The following is an 18,639-nucleotide window of genomic DNA, read 5'->3' on the forward strand; positions in this document are numbered from 1 at the left end:
ACGACTGCATCCGGCTAGCCTACATTTTCTCCTCTTCCTCCTCCTTTGTCGCAGTCTCCCTCTTCCATCTCTGCAGTAACTCGCATTTTAGGGTGAGCAGATTTCAGCCCACAGGCAAAATCATTTAACCTTCAAGTGAGGTGTTATACTTCACACCTTATCAGCCGGTGATACAACAGCAATCTGCAGCTACTGCAGAACAAGATGCCAAGTCTAAGCTGCGCCTTATCAGCTGTTTACAGTGCCACTGAACATAAATTCTTGCCACCATTTCTACGTTCACGAGCATCATCATCATCATCATCATCACCATGGGACATCCCGACCTGTACCAATGCCAGACAGTACAGGTGTCAAACAGGCAGGTCAGGGCTGAGCGTTGGTGACAGAACAGCGCCCACTGGAGCTGGCTAGCATGCACTGTCTTCTCCAGTCTCCTCCTCCTGAATACTGGTCTGGCTCTCTACTCCATCCAGCTGACCTTTTTAGTTAACTTGTCTGATGAATGTTCACTAAATGAATCTCTGTGTGTGTTGTATCCATGTGCCCAACTGTGTTTGTTCCCCCTGAGGGACAATTATTCATCGAGGACTTCCATTTCCATTCTGGAATATTACTTCCACCAGCATGTCTGTCTTTCAGTCCATCTACCCAATACACCCAACTAGCGCCGCAAGCAAACAGAGTTCCAAATGGCCATAACTCATGTAAGGGAGCCCAAAAAATCTGTTCTCTTCCATGAGCAAATATTATGGTACGACTTTTTATGATTCAGCAATACAAGGTTATACAGTGTTTGTGCAGTTTTACGATGGGTCAAACTGCTGAGTGAAGCACAGTAACGGACAGTAATGGGGAAAAAAGCATGACAAGAGAACCATTAAAAAGGAAAAAGACAGCAACAAACACAGACTTCAGAAGTTTGTAAAGGAAAATGCAAACACATCAAGAGCTACGAAATTGAAGCCATGATGTGGAGAAATGACACAAAACAGTTTGTAAGACAGAGCAGAAAGCCACACCAGCAAAAAGAGGGGGAGACAGACAGCTAGGGGGGAGTTGATGTTTGTGAAGGGGAACATGAAGTGGCATAGTGAGTATTCAGTGTCAGGGTCGGCTTAGGTTTCCAGCTTCAGCATTGTCAACACGTTCTCTGCTTCTCCCGGCTCGGTGGCCCACCATGTCCAGGCAGGATGGGGTTCGGCCTCAGAACAGGAGCTGGCATCGCACCGTGTGCCAAAACCACTCTGACTTTACAACACATGAAACCTGAAAACATGACACCGGTGCTCAGTGGAAAACAGCATGCAGGACCCGCTCTGTCACGGCCAGGGCCATCTGAAACGAATGTTCTCGCCCCACTTCGCTTGATCTTGTTTATCCATCCTTCTCCTCCTGCCAGGCTTGGATTTCCCTCCTCGCAAACACATTTTGTCACACATAAACCCTCTGGATCAAAGTCTAAAAAATTTACAATGCATCACTTCTTACTGTACTTAACCTATGCAAGTCTACTATGTGAGCATTTGACAAAGGTACTCAGAGAAAAAGTCAGAAGATCAAAAGGAGTGGGGTGTGGACACATCAGACACAGACGAGTGGATGTGAAAAAGTATTTTTGAGAGGTGTGCCAAGAGAGCAAGAACATGTGCGCTTGGTTAGTGTTTGTGTGAGAAGTCCATAGGATCGTAGCAAGAGCGTAAAGGGGAATAGGTTCTGTGGGCGCTAGTGTTTAGGTTTAGTTTTAGCATCTGATGACAGCCCGCTGTTCTTGAATGTGGCTACGAGCTACCCACACTGCTGCTACAGCATAAATGAGAATGACAAAAACTCAAAGCCCACCGACAACACTGTATGAATGACTGACAACTGAGTGAGCTGGACGGAGGGATGACGAGTCAGACGGGCTGAGTGGATGACAAATGTAGTAAAGACGTTTGCCTGGAAACATGCTTTATTTCTGCTTTGCTGACTTCAATAAGAAGATTGATGCCACTGTGAAATTGAGGCTTTATGGTTGATGCAACTTTTGCTTTTCTAAAAAAAAAATATGCTGCTACTTGGACAGTGTGGGTCAAATGATACTTCTAACAAAATTGTATATACAGTAGGTCTCGGCTTGATGTATTTTTTTCTCAGCTGGGGCAGTACGAAGTAAAACACTTCAGCTTTCAATGGTTGAGGCCTTTTATATTGAGCCTGGTCAGAAGGAATGAGTTATTCCAGCTAAATGTGTTCTGTTGTTTTAGGACCTGTGCGGCTACTCGATTAGAGTACTCGTTTTGGTCTGCACCTCATTCGGCAGCCCATAAAGAGCAAAACCTCAGAGAAAGTGCATGTGTAAGCACAGAGCGGAATAACAATGAAACGAGAATAGAAGCAGCGGTCTGAGGAAAAGGCAAGTGATTGGGAAAGAAAAAAACAAAAAGGATCAAACGGCCTGCAGGGAAATATGAGACGTTTCTGATTATTCCCACAGTCCAATACCTAGCATACGGAACTCCTTTCTCTTTGGAGTTCCATACATGCACATGCAGCCATTAACACACACACACACACACACACACACACACACACACACACACACACACACACACACACACACACACACACACACACACAGGTCGGTGATCACGTTGACCACCCAGCCAGTGCCCCCTGGCCCCCAACTCTCACCTCGCTCAGGGGCGCTATAGCTGAGAAAAACTACACCATTCACTTCCTTCCCCTCCCTCCCCTTCTCCTCTGCTTTTCCTCCCTCCCTACCTCATCCCTCCCTCAATCCCTCCCTCTCTCAGTGCTCCCATTCATGTTGTAACAACCCATAAAGGAAGGAGACTTTGACCCTCTCAGTAAAAAGTTCCCAATCTCTTACATTCATCTACTGTGTGCAGGAGGGTTAGGCAAAGTCAAACAGAGTCTCCTGGAAATGACGGCTGTATACCGAGTTCCTGTTCAAAGTTTCATTGTAAATGACCAAACTGTTAAAAAGGGGTTTTGGCCACATGAACTATTCACCTGTAACATAAATCTGTGCAAATGCTTCAGACTTCTTAAAAAGACTTTTTAAAGTACAAGCACATCTCTTTTATTGAAAGGTTTAGCTGAAATTAGACAGTGTCACCCTTTAAAGAACACTTACTTTCAAATCATCATGTGAAATCAATAAAGTATCAGATTGCTTTGACACACTACCTTTATCTCAGCTCGCAATGAATTCAAGCAGAAAGGCCCATAAGCATTTCACTTCTGCTTGCTCAACGGAAATTACTGATTGTAACCATAACCCTTATGCACAGCTGTGTCCAGGATTTATCAAACATGTCTGTAAAGCCCAGCATTGATATATCAGTCATCAATATCAAACGTCTGAGGAATTATCCATTATGAGCTCATTATGCTCCTGTTAAAAAGAGAAAAGGCTTCAGGAAAGAGAGCAGTGTAATGTCTGAATAAAAGGAAGAATCATTACACAAAGACAAGTCTCCTTGTTCCTCAGAGCCCATTAGAATGTCCCTGTAAGTCTAGTCCAGTACTGCTTAAGTCCGTACATTTAAAGCTATACAGTTCATGCACAGAGATGGAGCCTGAGATTTCTTTCACTGGAGCCTGACACACACCCAAAGAAAAAAGTCAGACGGCAGCGTCATTTTTTAGTGTGGTTTAAATCTGTGGCTTGAGCAACGGAGAAAACTAAATCCTCATCTGCACTATATTTTCTTTTTCCCCTATTAAGCTAATACCACAACGCTGAAATATCAATGGGGGTCACTTACGCAGCTTTACACTTTAAAATGCATTAAAATCTATTGTACTGATGCACAGTTTCGAGGCAAAACTCCTCAGCTTTGCCATTCAAAATGCTGGTTTATTCGGTTAAGACAGTACTGTATGCTTATGTCATTGTGGGGAGCTGATGAGATGAGATTTCATTCTTCAGCGTAGAGCAAACAAAGTGCCAAATCATCAGCTGCTCAAGAACAGAGACGATCAAATGAAGCACATTCACATTCAGCCTCAACTTTGTATCAAAATACACATTTTCAGTAGTTGCAAAGCTCTATCTGTCAAAAGCGCAAACTGACTCCTACGTGGAAATGATAGATTATCACTGTAATGTTTATTATAATATAAACTATACTTTACCACAGGGAGGTCAAGGAAAACTTTACAGTCTGTCTTATCACTCATGTTACAGGTGCCTCAACAATAAAAAGTAAAATTTGCTAAATATACTGTATGTAACTGACAGAAATGATCATGGATTCAGTTAGTACTGTGAATGCACAATAGAATTTCCTAATATTATTAAAGTATATTTTCATTTTTGGATGTTCTAATACTAATAATAAATGATTGGTTTTAATTCAGCTATTCTCTAATATGTCATCACTTCTAATTCAAATTTTAAAACAAAATGCAAATGTTTCTTAATCTTAATATTTAAAATGAAAGTAAAGAGGAACAGACAGAAACAGAAAAGCAAGACAAGACAGGCAGTCATCAAGTAAAAGTAGATGGAGACATATGCTGAAGCAGTAGCAGAAGAAACCAAACAAAGGTCAAAGGTCAGATAGGATTTGGGTTTCTGGCCTTTAGACCCCAGAAAAGTAGCCTTTCAACAGAAAGCATTGTATCTGTCTGGATTTGTTCTGCTCTGCATCTTCTAATACCTGTTAAAATGTTTCTGCCAATTATTTAGGCAAAGCTACTTAACAGTAGGTGCTGGTCCTGAATATGCTGTTGAACCACAGAAATTATTTACAAAAAGGTCTTCCTTCCTGTTCTTCTTCTTGTTACCCATTGAATTTGATAGAATACAACAGTTTAACTTCTTGTTCCCGCTTCAATACTGCCCTGTGGCTTACAAGCAAAACTTTATAAAAAGCATGTGTGACATTGTGAGTTGTGCCTGCGAAAGTGTGTTTCTGTGCAATGCAGTAAATTACATGTTCCTTATGTACGTATGGGTATTTCTCATGTACTGTGTGTATGTTTATGTGGAAGTAGCTCCCACTGCAGCACTCTTTATAAACACATCAGTTGGGCTGACAGTGCGCAGCAGGAGGCAGAGAGAGCCTTGAGACAGCCTGGAACAGAGGCCTCATAAAAAATCACTTCTAATTTATTCCCCTCCAAATCGGAAAGTGCACGCTCACACCTGACTAAATCATCACACGTCAACTGGAGACAGCCCCCCACTGCACGCTGACGAAACCTAATCCCAGTTTTGCCACGCAGGCCCAAGCCAGACCCGGCAGAGAAAACACAGCGTCATGCTGCATACATACACACTCTGTAATGACTTCTGCAGATGTGCAGCTCCTGATAGCTCCTCTAAAGGCCGATCCTCACCCTTCCACCTTCCGCCTGCTCACTCGATCTGGCCCCTGCTGGCCAACTAGGCTTGATCAAATTTTATATCTCACCCTGTTATTTGTGGTTCGCGTGGCCTCCACATGCCCTCTTGCTCTTTCCCACCAACTTAGTTAACCTTCCCACTGCAGCCCTCGCTCTTGTTTCATAGTCTTTTCCCCCTACCTCTTTATTTGTTCTTCCCTCTTTTGTTTCATTGGTCACTATGCAACTGGGCCTAAATCAAGAGAACATTGCAAAAAGTGCATGCCTCTCTTTATCCTGTCTCTTGCCCTGTCCAGCTTTTCTGGTTGGAGGTCGGGTGTCTTGGTATCTCTTTTATGACTTGATAAACTATGCTTGAGGCTACAAATATGGAGATGCCTAGACTGACTGAACTACCTGTGCACCTACTGCCCGATTAGGCTGTATATAATGCGCATTATGCAAGGAGTGACAAGGAAATTAGCAAAGCACAATGTGCAGAGAATCAGTGAGGAAGGACAAATTGAAAGCAGAACCTACTTTGTTCCTACTTTGTCTCACTTTTACCTCTCCCTGTTGCCACAAAACAAACTACTTCACAATCACTTGTGCTTCTTAAATTGACTGACATGCTCTATACAGTAGTAGCCACTATAATTTACAGTCGACTTGGCGTTAACTTGTTACAGTTTACCATTTAAAAAATAAATAAAACTGTTTTAAACGTTATTCCTTATATGAAACAGCAATATAACACACACACACAACTAACCAAGGAAAATATTAAACTTACCTGTACAACTGATGCTGCAGTGATGAAACCTGACCGGAAAAGGCTGAAAGCTTCATCAGATGCGTCCCGCCCAAGACGCTGACTGACCGCTAGCACAACTAGCATCTTCACCGATGGGGCCCACGTAGCTTGCTGGGTCGCTGCGCGCATCACAGGGTCCAAAATTACAATAGGTCCCGATTCGCGACTTAGTTCCCATTAGTCATTGAAGCTAACATAACCACTGCTAGCCAACGGGATTCGCCATGTAAGTAAACTGCACTTAATGCTAACCATGTAGCATGTGTTTTTCAGCTAGCTAAACCATTTAGCCCATTTACCTCGCAGGGTTGACCTTTTCTCAGACACACAAACAAACATTAACATTCAGTCTAACTGGCTTAAATTGGGCAACAACATAATAACAGGCGTCTTGTGCCATTTCTAGGACTTTTTTGATGCTTGTCGATGATCGTCTTTCCCCGCCTACTGGTTCACTTCCGGCCGGGGACACCTGCTGTAGTTGATAAACAAGAAATAATCCGACCTAATAGTTAGTGACGTTTAAAATGAAATTGCGCGGTGTGATTTACTAGATGCTTTAGTTTTACTTAAACAATGTTGGGAGGACATTTAACATTAAAATTTTTTTTCATGGTAATAATTAGAAAATAATTTACAGTACATACAGTAGATCTTCAAATGGCCTGGCAGCTTACTTTAATATTTAGAGGAGGTGCAGTAAGTAACATAGTACTTTCTGAAGTAAAGTTAAAATGTTTCTAAATATTGTTTTAAAACTTTATTTTTGTAAATACAAAGATTAACACATAAAGCCTAAATGCATTACCAAACAAGTCATCAATGATTTCATGAAATTTGATGGTTTAAGAAATCCATTATAAATTCTTTTGTGTATATTTTAACAGTTGCGGACTAACTAACACATTAATATAACCAGTGAATGCAACCAAACCATATAGCAGTGCAATGTATGTGTAGCAATGTATAGCGGCAAGCTACTGTAGAATCTAACCAGGGATGTGTGAGTTGTGTGTTCTAACGAGGTTATCATGACGCTCCCATCAGTGCTCACAAACCTCTGTGCTTTTGGGTCTAAACCATGATGTTGTAGACACATGCACTAATAGATGACGCTTCTTACTTGTATAGAGCTAGTTTCAGTTATTTTTTTAAGACTTTACATTGTTTGGTGTGTTACATCTCGGCAATACTTCCAAATGAAGCGAACCTATTCCCCTGGAATTTCACAGCAGCTGTGTCTGCTGACTCATCAGCCTCTGCATAGCTGAGCATGGGTGACCGACCATGTGATGTGTGTATATTCCAACCCCTGTGGTGACCTTCACCTTTCCACCACAAATACTGTTTACCTTCATTATCTAATGAGGAGTGTGGCTGAGGAGTAGCAAAGCAAACACAACAACAAATCCCAGCATGTCATGTAAAAACAAAAAGTGATGACGGAGGCCGAGTGGATGAGATGGAAGAAAAATCACAGAACTGTGTCATGCGTGCTCCCACAAAAGTCCACAAGGAAATCCAAGGCTAACAACTGCCGTGAAAATAAAATCATGTGGTGGCACTGGAAAAAACATTTGTGTCTGTTGAATCAGCCACTGTAATACTTGAGTGTTGCCCTTTGCAGCCTGCTTGCATTTTGAGTGCCACTGTTTGTGTTTTATTGCGAGTAGAGAACAGGGCGGTCACAGACTGAGGTCACTGGGAAACAGTTTACAAACCCACCCTAAGGCCTTGAGGTCAGGAGCAGAGGGCAGCAAAAGCTGGGAGGACAAGACAGAGACACATTGTTATTTTTACAGCGTCGTCTTGCTTTTCTGTTTGGTTTTGTCCCACTGTCTCTTTGGGGTATGTTTAATTTTCAGCTACTTGATGACACGCCGCAAAAATTAAGTTTAAACAGCTTTGACAATATTGTCTACCTTGAGCAGTTTTTATTTTTGTTATTTTTAACACTTGTTGTACTTGTGACCAGACATCCAAGCCATGGCCAGTTCCAGTTGGAGCCCATGCTAAGTCCCCTTGCCTGTTGACCTGCCTGTTGCCTCAGGTAAACCTATTTTTCATTTTAATTCATTTAATGCAGGTGATCAGTTTAGAATTTGACATATTTTTTCTCAAAAGCTCTTAAAAGCTTTCTCGGGTAAGCTGTACCCACCCACACCTGTATCTGAAAAGACATCTTGAAAAGAAGAAACACCTCCCCCATCCAGGCCTATGACTATTTTGCTGTAATTGAAGGCTGATGGGTGTGATGGGTCAGGCATGATTAACATTTTGTTGCACTTTTACATCTAATAAACTTTGTCACATATACTTAATTAAACCTGGTGGATTCAAATACTTCTATCTTTCAGCCTCTTAAGCCTCTTAACTTTTTGTGGTTTAATTAGCCAGAATAACTGGAAAAGCTTACTGTACGTGTACTGAGCACCTATTAATAATTCCTCTTTAAGCAGTCATTTCTCTTGCTATCTCGTATTCCTCTAATAGGAGGGTACCATAATGTCGATATAAGGTCATTTCCATTCACGATGGGGATGAAGCAGCACTGATGTTTGAAAAGTTTCTTTAAGGTGGCTATATAAATTAAAAATCACATTCAAACAATTAACCCAAATGGTACCTAAAAGTAGGCAAATGCTCAAAACTCTAAGTGACAGATTAAGTGATTATGTTGGTAAAGGTTGGTTTAGATAAATTTCCTGTGCATCACAGGTGCATATTTATCTATTTTTACATGTGACTGTCTGTTAAGCCAAATCTTTGGGGGGGGGGGTTTGGATCCAATCATGTATATTTTGGCAAACAGACTTCTTCCCCTCTGGTAAAGCTGTACATCCACAGAGTAGTGACCCAGCAACCTATAGAACAATTCCCTGTCCTCTCATATCCTGGTGTGTGTACAGAGGCCACTGGCCCGGTCAGGGCAGGTGAAGCCCTGAACTCCATTACATAACGACTGAGGAAGTCATCCATCAGTGTAGTGGACTGGGATGGCACTCAACTATGTCCCGTTTTTTTTTTTTTTCTCAGCGAGAAGCCAGTTGTGAGGTTGACAGCGTAGTGAGTCTGAAGTGTTTGTGTAAGCCTAAAGGAAGGGTGGAAACAATTCAGGTTGCCGTGTGTGTGTGTGTTCATTCCTAATGATTTATTGTGACAAATGATCAGCCACAAGCAAACAACAAGCAAGCCACTCGCCCCGTGCACACAAACAAACTAACAAACAGGCCAAACAAACACAGGAGACGGGCAAACAAGCCATCAGGCAGAGTGACGGCTGAGTTTAAGATGATCAATCACAGACAGATTCAGACAAGTGGGGGCTTATTGTGCTGTGATCTGAGATTGTGTGTGTGTGTGTGTGTGTGTGTGTGTGTGTGTGTGTGTGTGTGTGTGTGTGTGTGTGTGTGTGTGTGTGTGTGTGTGTGTGTGTGTGTGTGTGTGTGTGTGTGTGTGTGTGTGTGTGTGTGTGTGTGTGTAACCCAAGCCGGAGCGGCACAACACAGCAGCTTGTTCAAAGGCCTGTTTGTATTATTACAGCTTGTCCAGCTGCTCAGGACAGACAAACAGGACTTAAAGCTCTGAGCAGCAAAACACAGACCTCCCACCCCATCGCAGAAACCCCTGTGGCCCGGCCCAGCCCAGCATTGTGAGCATGAAACGGCCAAACAAACGCCTACAAATAGACAAACTGCCAAGATGTTAGGGGAACTTTTGTCCAAAACTGATGAAGGATGGGTGTAAATTCAAATCTGCATCAAAGGGAGCGTGTTTCATGTTTTTGTGTTTTATCCCTGAGAAGAAAATGCTCATCTTTCTGCTGAATCTCAACCAAATTTGTTTCCATCCTTCACAATTCTTTCCATGATGCGAAGTTTGTCTCCTAAAATGGTCATTTATTTAAAAGAGATACGTTATACTTATATCAACATTTTTGTAGTGAGCAACCCCCCCCCCCCCCCCCCCCCCAATTCTCACCCCATGACAGTATGGAAAGTGCCTATACATTTCTGCGCCACACTGTAATAAGTAACGTTACCTCCTGTCAAAATATTGAGTCTCCATTCCACATTTGCTTTTCAAATCTCACATACTACATTGAGCAATGATCCCCAAAACAAAACATTGCTCTGTATACACGGTGAACGGTGTAGGAAGCTGATGAAAATGAATGCCTGTATTTTTAGTGCAGACTTTTCGCTGGCAATATTTCTTCCCGGTGTGCACAGCTCTCTCCTCGGGAGATCTCTCCAAATGGATCTGATTGTGGTGATTAAAGATCAGAGTAAACTAACACTCTCGCTCCCTCACACCTTTCACTACTCCTGCCTCCTCTACCCCCTATTCTTTTTTCCCTTAATCCCATGCCCATTCTTCCTGCCCTTCATCTTCTATCCTCGTCACTCATCCTCCGCACTCCTCCATTTCTCATCTTCCCTGCTCCCCTCCTCCTCCTCCCTCCCTGTGCTCCTGCTCCCTCTCCCTCTCTGACTCAGGGTCCCTGTGTGCCTGTATGTAACATCAGTAAAGCTGTCAGGCAGCCAGGCCAAGGTAAACAGCCCAGCACTGGGTTCAGGGGTGATGGGGGCCGAGATGTTTTTCCTCAGGAACCCAGGGACCCCCGGAGGCTTCAGGCTGGGGCCAGGGAGGGGCTGAGGGGGGAAGACGATCCCCTCAGTTGCCCCCCACAAGAACACTGGCTAGTCTCTCTTTTCTCCCTCTCTCTCACTCTTGCCCTCTCTCTCTCCATCTATCTCCATCTTCTCTCTCCCTCTTTTATCTCGTTCCTCCACATCATCTGAAGCTGTGTGGATCTTTCTTTTTTTTCTGTTTCTGCATCTGTGTACACAAAGCTCTCCTACGGCATCTTTTTCTCACATATGCATCATTCATCAGCACTGTCAAACACTTTCCTACCTAAATCATTTCTCAGTTGGCACAGATATGCGCATATTCCTTTAAGTCTGTTCCATTCATACACTGTGCAATGTGTGGGATGTTAACATCATAAATATCATTTTATTTCTAAATATATGCCTTTTAAAGGTTAAGTGACATTTTTAAAGGTAGACGTGGGAAGAGGTTTTGGCTTCATGTGCTACTGGAGGAATTCTGCAAATCAATTATGTCACTTGAAAAGGAAAGAAAGGAAATAGAGGAAGAAGAGAAGGACGAGGTGGAATGTCTGCAGAGGAGAAGCGGAAGAAATTTAGGAAGAGAATACAGAGAGGAGTAGAGGAGCTAAAGGGCGAATAAAGAGAGGATAGAAGTGATATCCCTCACCCAGGCATGACCCCTCACAGCCCCAGTGAGTCGCTCCCTCTGAGGGAGGCAGACGGCCCAGAGAAGGAAAGCATAACGGGGGAACATCCAGAGGTTGCAAATCAGAGGCGGCACTAAAAATCTGGGAACGAGAGAGGCAGAATCAGGGGAGAGGCAGAAAACGCTGGGAGTTGAAGAGACGAAAAGTGTGGAGATGGATTTAATGGTGGACGCATGGAAGTCAGCAAAGAGACACAAGAGGCAGAGAGAAAAATTGTTGAATGAAGACAGAAGCCAGTCAAGCCAAGAAAAGCATGTAGAATTGAATTAGGGGAGGGAGAGGCTCCGAGCAAACCCAGAGAAAAGAAAGGCAGGGGTGCGACGGAGGAAGAGGAGGGCCATTACCCTTCGTACATCAGCCATTACATCCCTTGGCGGCCGTCAGTGAGAGAGAAAACATCACAGAGTGGATGGAGGGATAAGTGTAGATGGAAAGGAGTAAGAAAGGGAGAGCAGATTGAACGGAAAGAGAGGTTAATGCCAGACTTTATTTGGAAATACTGTTTGTTTAAACTGTGTTAGAAGAGCAGGTGGGTGCAGTTGGGGGGGCTGTTGTGGGTTGGGGGGAGTTGGAGGGACTTTAGAAGCCCGCGGTGAGCTGGACAGAGTCACTGGAAGACGTCAGAGCTGTTTATGAGCTCCTGACATGGTGCCCAGGGTTTCAGACTGTGGCCCTGGACTGTGTATGTCATCCAATCAGTGTCAGCGCTGGGACAGGCGGCACAGTGTTCCCGGCTCATAATGAATATTTTTCATGACTTCAGCTGTTGTGATGTTGTGGTCTAAATATTTTTAAAACGCTGTGAGTTGATTGCTTTCTGCTCCGTCTTTTTCTAAAATCGGAGGCAACAACTCTTCCGCCACGCGCAGGTTTGACACGAGTCGGCACTTTCTGATAACACATGAAGCAAAATAGGAGCGATTAGGACGACGCCTGTGTAGAAGAGTCCAGCAGACGCAGAAGTACCACACTGGTTAACGTTCCAGTCTACACACATTAGTGCTGACATTTTGCTGAACACTTTCCCTCAGCTGCCACTCTTTGTTTACATTTAATATTATGCAAAACATCACTTCTCCGATTTCTCCCTGCTTTTCCTATAACGACTTCGCTTCCTCCTCGTCCTCCCGTCTCCTCCTCTTCCTGTTGCAGTTTCCCGGCGGCCTCTGGACTTCCTGTCGCTGCTCCTTATCAATCGCACACAGGCCCGATGGCCTGTGGCAGCGCACTGACAGGCCCGTTAAGGCCTGTCGCAGCCCGCCAGCCCATGATACGACTTCCATCCTCCCGGAAGCGCTTTGGCGCCCGGCAGCGTTGGCGCTTAGCGTTGGCGCTTAGCGTAGCCGCGTCCAGTCTGACGCAGCCGCGGGTCCGCTGGTCCGGGCCAGCGCCGTGTGCTTCTAGGAACGCTTGGTTCAGTTCATCACTGACATCTCTCAGCAGCTGTCAGCTATTTGTGGTTCCAAGATGTCTTGTAATAACTTTGATGACCCCTCCCCCTGATTTTCCGTACAGCTCCATCAAAATGTCAAAGCTGATGAAAATCCACATTTGCTTTGTCTGTCTGCGTTATCGCGTTGGAATACGGGTCAAACTGCCGTAGCGCTGAGCTGTGGGCTCTTAGTGTTTAGTTATTCTATTATTGTATACAGTGGTCTCTTACAGCTGCAGGCTTTTGACCACGTTTCCATCTGGATGTTGACTTTCAAAATATTGCGTTATCTCAGCTACAGTGCCTTCTTGCCTCAGCCTGTTTTCTAAATGATGCAGCTCTGTGTTACAGTTCGTGCCAAGAAGGTTTCTACTATTGGTTAACTTTTAATTTCTAGTAAAGGTTTTTAACTATCGTGTCAAACCATAAACTCGCCATAAAGTTGTGATTTTAAGCATTACTTTAACCTTTAATCTGAGTTTATGGTCTCCTACTGAAGATGAATTTTTGCATTAGAAAACAATACAGTAACACCTACATCTAGAAGTAGTGGTTTTAGTACAAAATGCAGCATGTGCATCATCATGTTGCCACGTCTTATGTTCACTTAACATATAATCTTAATTTTTGGGCTGTTGCTCACGGGTTTTATTTTATAGGAATCACTTGGTAAATTATGCTGTGTTTACTATAGTGAAAAAAAAGTCGGCCTAATGATTTCTGACAATACAATGTTCAGACTACAATTATGTCTTGGTGCAATCTGAAAGAAAGCCTGTCTGTCTAATTCTGCCCTTTCTCCCTCTCTCTCTCACACACACACACTCGCCCATGCTCCACTACTCTTGATCTACTTAGATCTGCAACATCTAACTGCCACTTAACCTCACTTTCTCTACTTACCCGTCTGCGCGCCCCTTCAGCTTCCAATCCATCATCCAGCCGCGCCTCTACCCCTGTGAAATGACTCTACTAGTTGTGAACAACATTAACCTACCCCCATCCACACACACACACACACACACACGATCACATGCCCCTTTACCTCTACTCAGAGTGCAATCTCAGGCTACTTCACCCCTGCATCAGCCTCTCACCATGGAGGCTGTTGTTTCTCTGCTCTGCTTTCCTTTCTTTATGTGTGACATTTCTCCTCCGCCAGCAGCCTCAGAGTGGCCTTATCATCTTTTGGCCTTTTCATTCGGCCCGCCTTTGAACCTGGGTTCTCTGTGAACACTCTTTGCACGGATGTACTCACAGATGTAAAAATGCGCTGCATTTATGATGCATCAGTACTAATTGGATTTCAACCATCCATGCTCCGTGCTAAGAACACACACAGTCTCGCCATGAAACCCGTGGTGAAGCTGCCTGGATTAGTGTGAAACAAGGCGAAACAGTTAAAGGTCACACAGGCTTTGCATAGTGTATGTATAGCACATGCGTGTAGTATTTGAACAGTGGCTTTGCCCACCTGCATGTGTGCAAAGCATCTATAATAAATATATAAAATAGAAATAATAAATATATAAAATGCATGTACCACCTTGTAAGTGACCTTGTTCTGTGTTGTTTCTGTGCAGTTGAAAGCAGTAAATGACTCTGGAGGAAAGTGAAAAACATTTTTATTTAAACATTTGTTATTTTTAAGCTCTTTCTCCATCTCTCTCTTTGCGCCGTGACTCTTCCTGTGTGCCCTGTCACTCCAGTGAAGTGGCTGCTCCACAGGCGCTGCCGACTCTGTAACTGCTGTTGTCGCTCCTCAGATCTCTTGTGTGCTGAAGAATCATATGGGCCTATATTGTGTGCAATTGCACAGGCACTTTATTGAAAACCGTGTCCATCTTCCAAAATTGGATATTTTTATACTCCACCACTAACCAAGTTTGAGCAAAATAACTATTATTACTTAATGTAAAGGAAACACATTAAATAAAAGTGTATAGTGTCTGGAAAACCACAAACTAATGAGTCACATAGGAAACTGTGGTAATGAAACTATCTTCCAAACAAATATGGAAAGTAAATTATATCACTTTTTCAAATCTTTCAGAAAAAGCCTTCAAAGAAACAACGTGGCCCAAGTGATTAGCCGCTGTCACTTGACAGAAGGCCCTGCGCCAACATGTGATTTCCCTTTGTACACACGCGCGCTCCTCTGGGTATTCTGTGCGCATGCCCGGCTCTGCAGGGGCCGCGCGCGCCGCTGTCTCGTCCAGTCCCAGATCAACGTTGGTGGCGGTGTTCGAGCTGTCCAGGGAGAGAGGAGACGGTGAAGATGGAAGTGGACAGACAGACACAATGTCTAATGGCAGCGCCAGCTGAGAAAACAAAAACACGCGAGACGCACTAAAATCCGAGGAGTGAACAAATATGCAGGTCTGGCGAGAGGCCGCGCTCTCCACCGTATCTAATTCAATTTTACAAACCGTATGAAAACACGCTACTGCTCTGTGCGACGGTTATGCCCGTTTTTACACTTCACGCTCCACGTTATTTCTGCTTCAAACTATTTGGAAGCAGAACATTTCAGAACAGAATAAACCTGAATGCAGCTTTGCAGTGACAGGCCTGTCATAAACATTTGACCCGTCTGGCTTTAGCATCCTGGGATATATCCAACATGCATAAATATTCTTGTTAAATTTAAGAAAAATAATCTGCTGACTAATAATGACCTTTTTATTTTAATAATAATGAACTACATCTTGGAGCTCATGTATGTCTGCACAATAATATAATGCTCAATATTTTTTGGTTAGAAGCTCATATCCTGTTTTTGTTTTTTTACGTTGGATTAACGTTATATTTCAACCAAGTTCCATCCATCTAATATTCCTGCGCCTGGTTTTAATATTAGGTTCGTGGAACACGTGTAGTAGACGTTTGAAAATGCCACTGCAGAGAGCTGCGTGCAGGCCTGCTGGTGGTCTGCTCGGGCCTGGTAAAGACATTAGCGCAGCATTCTGGGAGAACGGGGAGTCCCATAGACAGCGCTCACTTCTCTAAATAAACATTAGTCTTAAAAAGTTTGGCCCCACGACCTCAGCGCGATCGCATTTCACTCTGGATAGTAAACTTCAATTTTATCGCGAGGTTTTCCCCTGCTTTTTGAAAACACACTTTCACGCCGTAAAATTATTAAATGTCAACCTAAACAGAGTTTCATTTTCACCTTTCATAGGGGACACAGGAGGCTGCAGTGTTCTTTGTATTTCTTCACACCCACGGCTGACCTTTTGTTTAGACTTAAATTCACTGATTCGATTCCAATTTTGAGCTAAACCTAAAAACCTTTAGTCTATTGTTGCCGAGTTAAAACGCAGGCACGTTAAAATTATTGGTATCGCTCTCACTTTCTGTGAAGACGCTTTATTGCTTTATGTGCGTGCAGCATTTGTTTAGTTTATTTGTCTGCTATGAGTTGAGAGCGCAGTTCAAATCAGCATCGTCTTCTGTCAACTCAGTGACCCTCTTACCGATTCAATCCGATTCAATCAATGCAAGTGGACGCACACGAGACTGAGGATTGGAAAACGATGGGGTAGTTTGTAATAACTGGCTGCGAGTCTCCTGTGCGCTGGCATCAAAGGTTAAATGGGAGAAACCAGTAAAAGCTCCCGCATGACCCGAGCGAGAGCGACGGGCAGCAGCTGCGCCTCTCTATCGAAGCAGCGGAGAGGTGCTGCTGCCCAGCGGGCTGTGGCCCTGGTGAAGGCGGACCCCAGAGACGGACCGGGTGAGGTCTGAGGACTGGAAGGAAAAATAAATAGATACACAGCACTGCTAAATGATAAGTGGTATTTGAAATTAGAGCATGGAAGAAAACAGATTTCCGTTATTTCAATTGTTTGCCACCTTAGTGCTTAATCTCACGTGAGCGCTTCTCGGTTCTGTCTCAAACTTAAAGCCTCGGGCACTTTTGTCTTCTTATTACTGAATTAATAGAATTCAATTATTACGTCAGTTTGTCTATTATGTGCGTCTTTAATTTGTTGTATTCGACTCGTCTGCGGTGACGTGAAGTCCTTCTGTGACGACAGGAATATATTAGACTTGTAGCATCCTATAGAAAAGTGTAGTCATCATCCAGCAAACCAGCGCGAGACGGACTTTACATTAAACCCACATGCGCGTTTGAACGAATGGCATCACCTGCTGTCACAGTCTGAGTGCGCCCTCGTCTTCTTTTCTGCAGCAGGTGCTCGTTTACTGTGTCAGAGTCGGCGGGCAAGATCTTCCAAAGTTAATATTGTGTTTCCAGAGATGATGGGGAGTTCACTGTCCTCTCTTTATTTACACATTCTAAATTAATTAAGCCAGGGATTCCTGTGTCTGTTGCAAAAACACGGAGGTTGGAGGGAGAAGCGAGGGGAGGCTGTGATTTATAGCGGCGGTGCAACCAGGTCCGCGGCTCGCCTCTCCTCCGGGCCAGGAGCCGCGGACCGGGCCAACATTCCTCTATAAGGGCGACGAAGATCGTCCAGAGAGAGAGAGAGAGAGAGCGAGAGAGAGAGAGAGAGGTGGGTAAAAGGACGCGGAGCCTGAGTCTAGTGTTGCAGCAAAAGCGCGCATAAAGGTTCTAAAGATTGGTGGGTGACAGGGCAAGTGTATGCAGCATGTCCCCAGCTTGAGTGAGGGGGGGGGGGTTCTCTAAAAGCGAGCTCTGGGGTTTATCCCAGTTTTCATCCAGCCGAACTTGGGACGATATCCAATTAAACTGAGCTCTAATGTTTTGTCTCTTTAATTGGGCCCTTTTTGTCCTATTGAAGTCTAAGAGGGTCTTGTAGGACATATGTATGAAAAAATAATATACACGACCGCATCGTTTAAATTGGCCAAGGTGCTGCAGATTCCCGTAAGAAACCAGTCCATTAAAAGACAAAACTGAACAGTGAGATTTGTTTCATTTGAAGCATGTATAGATATGTATCCACGTTTATGTACGTTTTATGATGCATCCTTTATATTATTATATTATATTATATTATATTATATTATATTATATTATATTATATTATATTATATTATATTATATTATATTATATTATATTATATTATATTATATTATATTATATTTTGATCTTTCCTCAGTAGGCACGTACTCACATTTCTGTTTTCCTGTGCGCGCCTACACACACACACACACACACACACACGTTTCCTGGTGTCAGCACAGTCTCTGCCCTCGTGTCCTTCAAGACGAATCAGTGAAAGATGCATCGATCAAAGGACATAAGATTATTGGCATGGCAGTGAAAGATTTAGGCAAAACGATTTCATTTAATCCCCTGCTGCCATGCGCCGTTTAAGGGTTTAGGGGAGTTTCTAATAATCATCATATACATAATAGATTTCAGAGTAAAGACAAAAAGATAAAGTTATATTTATACCGGAAGCGCCTTTAAATAGCTGACAGTGGGTTTAAATAAGGCTGCTTGCATCCAAACTGAGCAGATGGAAGCGGTTAAAAAAAGATGTCACCATTTCTAAAGTGTATTTGGTGACTGTTGAGTCATTTGGCTGTTACTTCACATATCACTCAGTTCCTATTTCGTTTGAAAACATGACGAATGGTGCCGAGCTGCTTAAATAAAGTCACTCTGTGGGTGGCCTCGATCCTTACGGAGTAGCGTCACAGCGGTGATGATCTCGTTATGACAGATATAGAAATTTTATAGGAGTTTTTTTTATTCTCTTCTGATGCCTATGTGTGTTTGAGGAAAA

General features: G+C 43.4%; 1 protein-coding gene and 1 long non-coding RNA gene across 3 annotated transcripts in view; one reads left to right on the plus strand and one right to left on the minus strand.

Moving 5' to 3' along the window:
• Window positions 1–6,272, minus strand: part of LOC114853293 (uncharacterized) — a 58,705-nt gene extending 52,433 nt beyond the window's left edge. The window contains exon 1 of the long non-coding RNA XR_003785531.2: window positions 6,134–6,272. This is a non-coding gene — a long non-coding RNA (uncharacterized LOC114853293). The remainder of the gene's footprint in view (window positions 1–6,133) is intronic.
• A 5-nt stretch (window positions 6,273–6,277) lies between these two features.
• Window positions 6,278–18,639, plus strand: part of haus8 (HAUS augmin like complex subunit 8) — a 28,607-nt gene continuing 16,245 nt past the window's right edge. For both annotated transcript variants that reach the window (XM_029146512.3, XM_029146513.3), the window contains exons 1-2: window positions 6,278–6,380; window positions 8,130–8,204. The gene's annotated coding sequence lies outside the window, so the exon portion shown is untranslated. The remainder of the gene's footprint in view (window positions 6,381–8,129; window positions 8,205–18,639) is intronic.

This window comes from Betta splendens, chromosome 4, assembly GCF_900634795.4.
Source record: "Betta splendens chromosome 4, fBetSpl5.4, whole genome shotgun sequence".
In the NCBI taxonomy this organism is placed as follows: domain Eukaryota; kingdom Metazoa; phylum Chordata; class Actinopteri; order Anabantiformes; family Osphronemidae; genus Betta; species Betta splendens.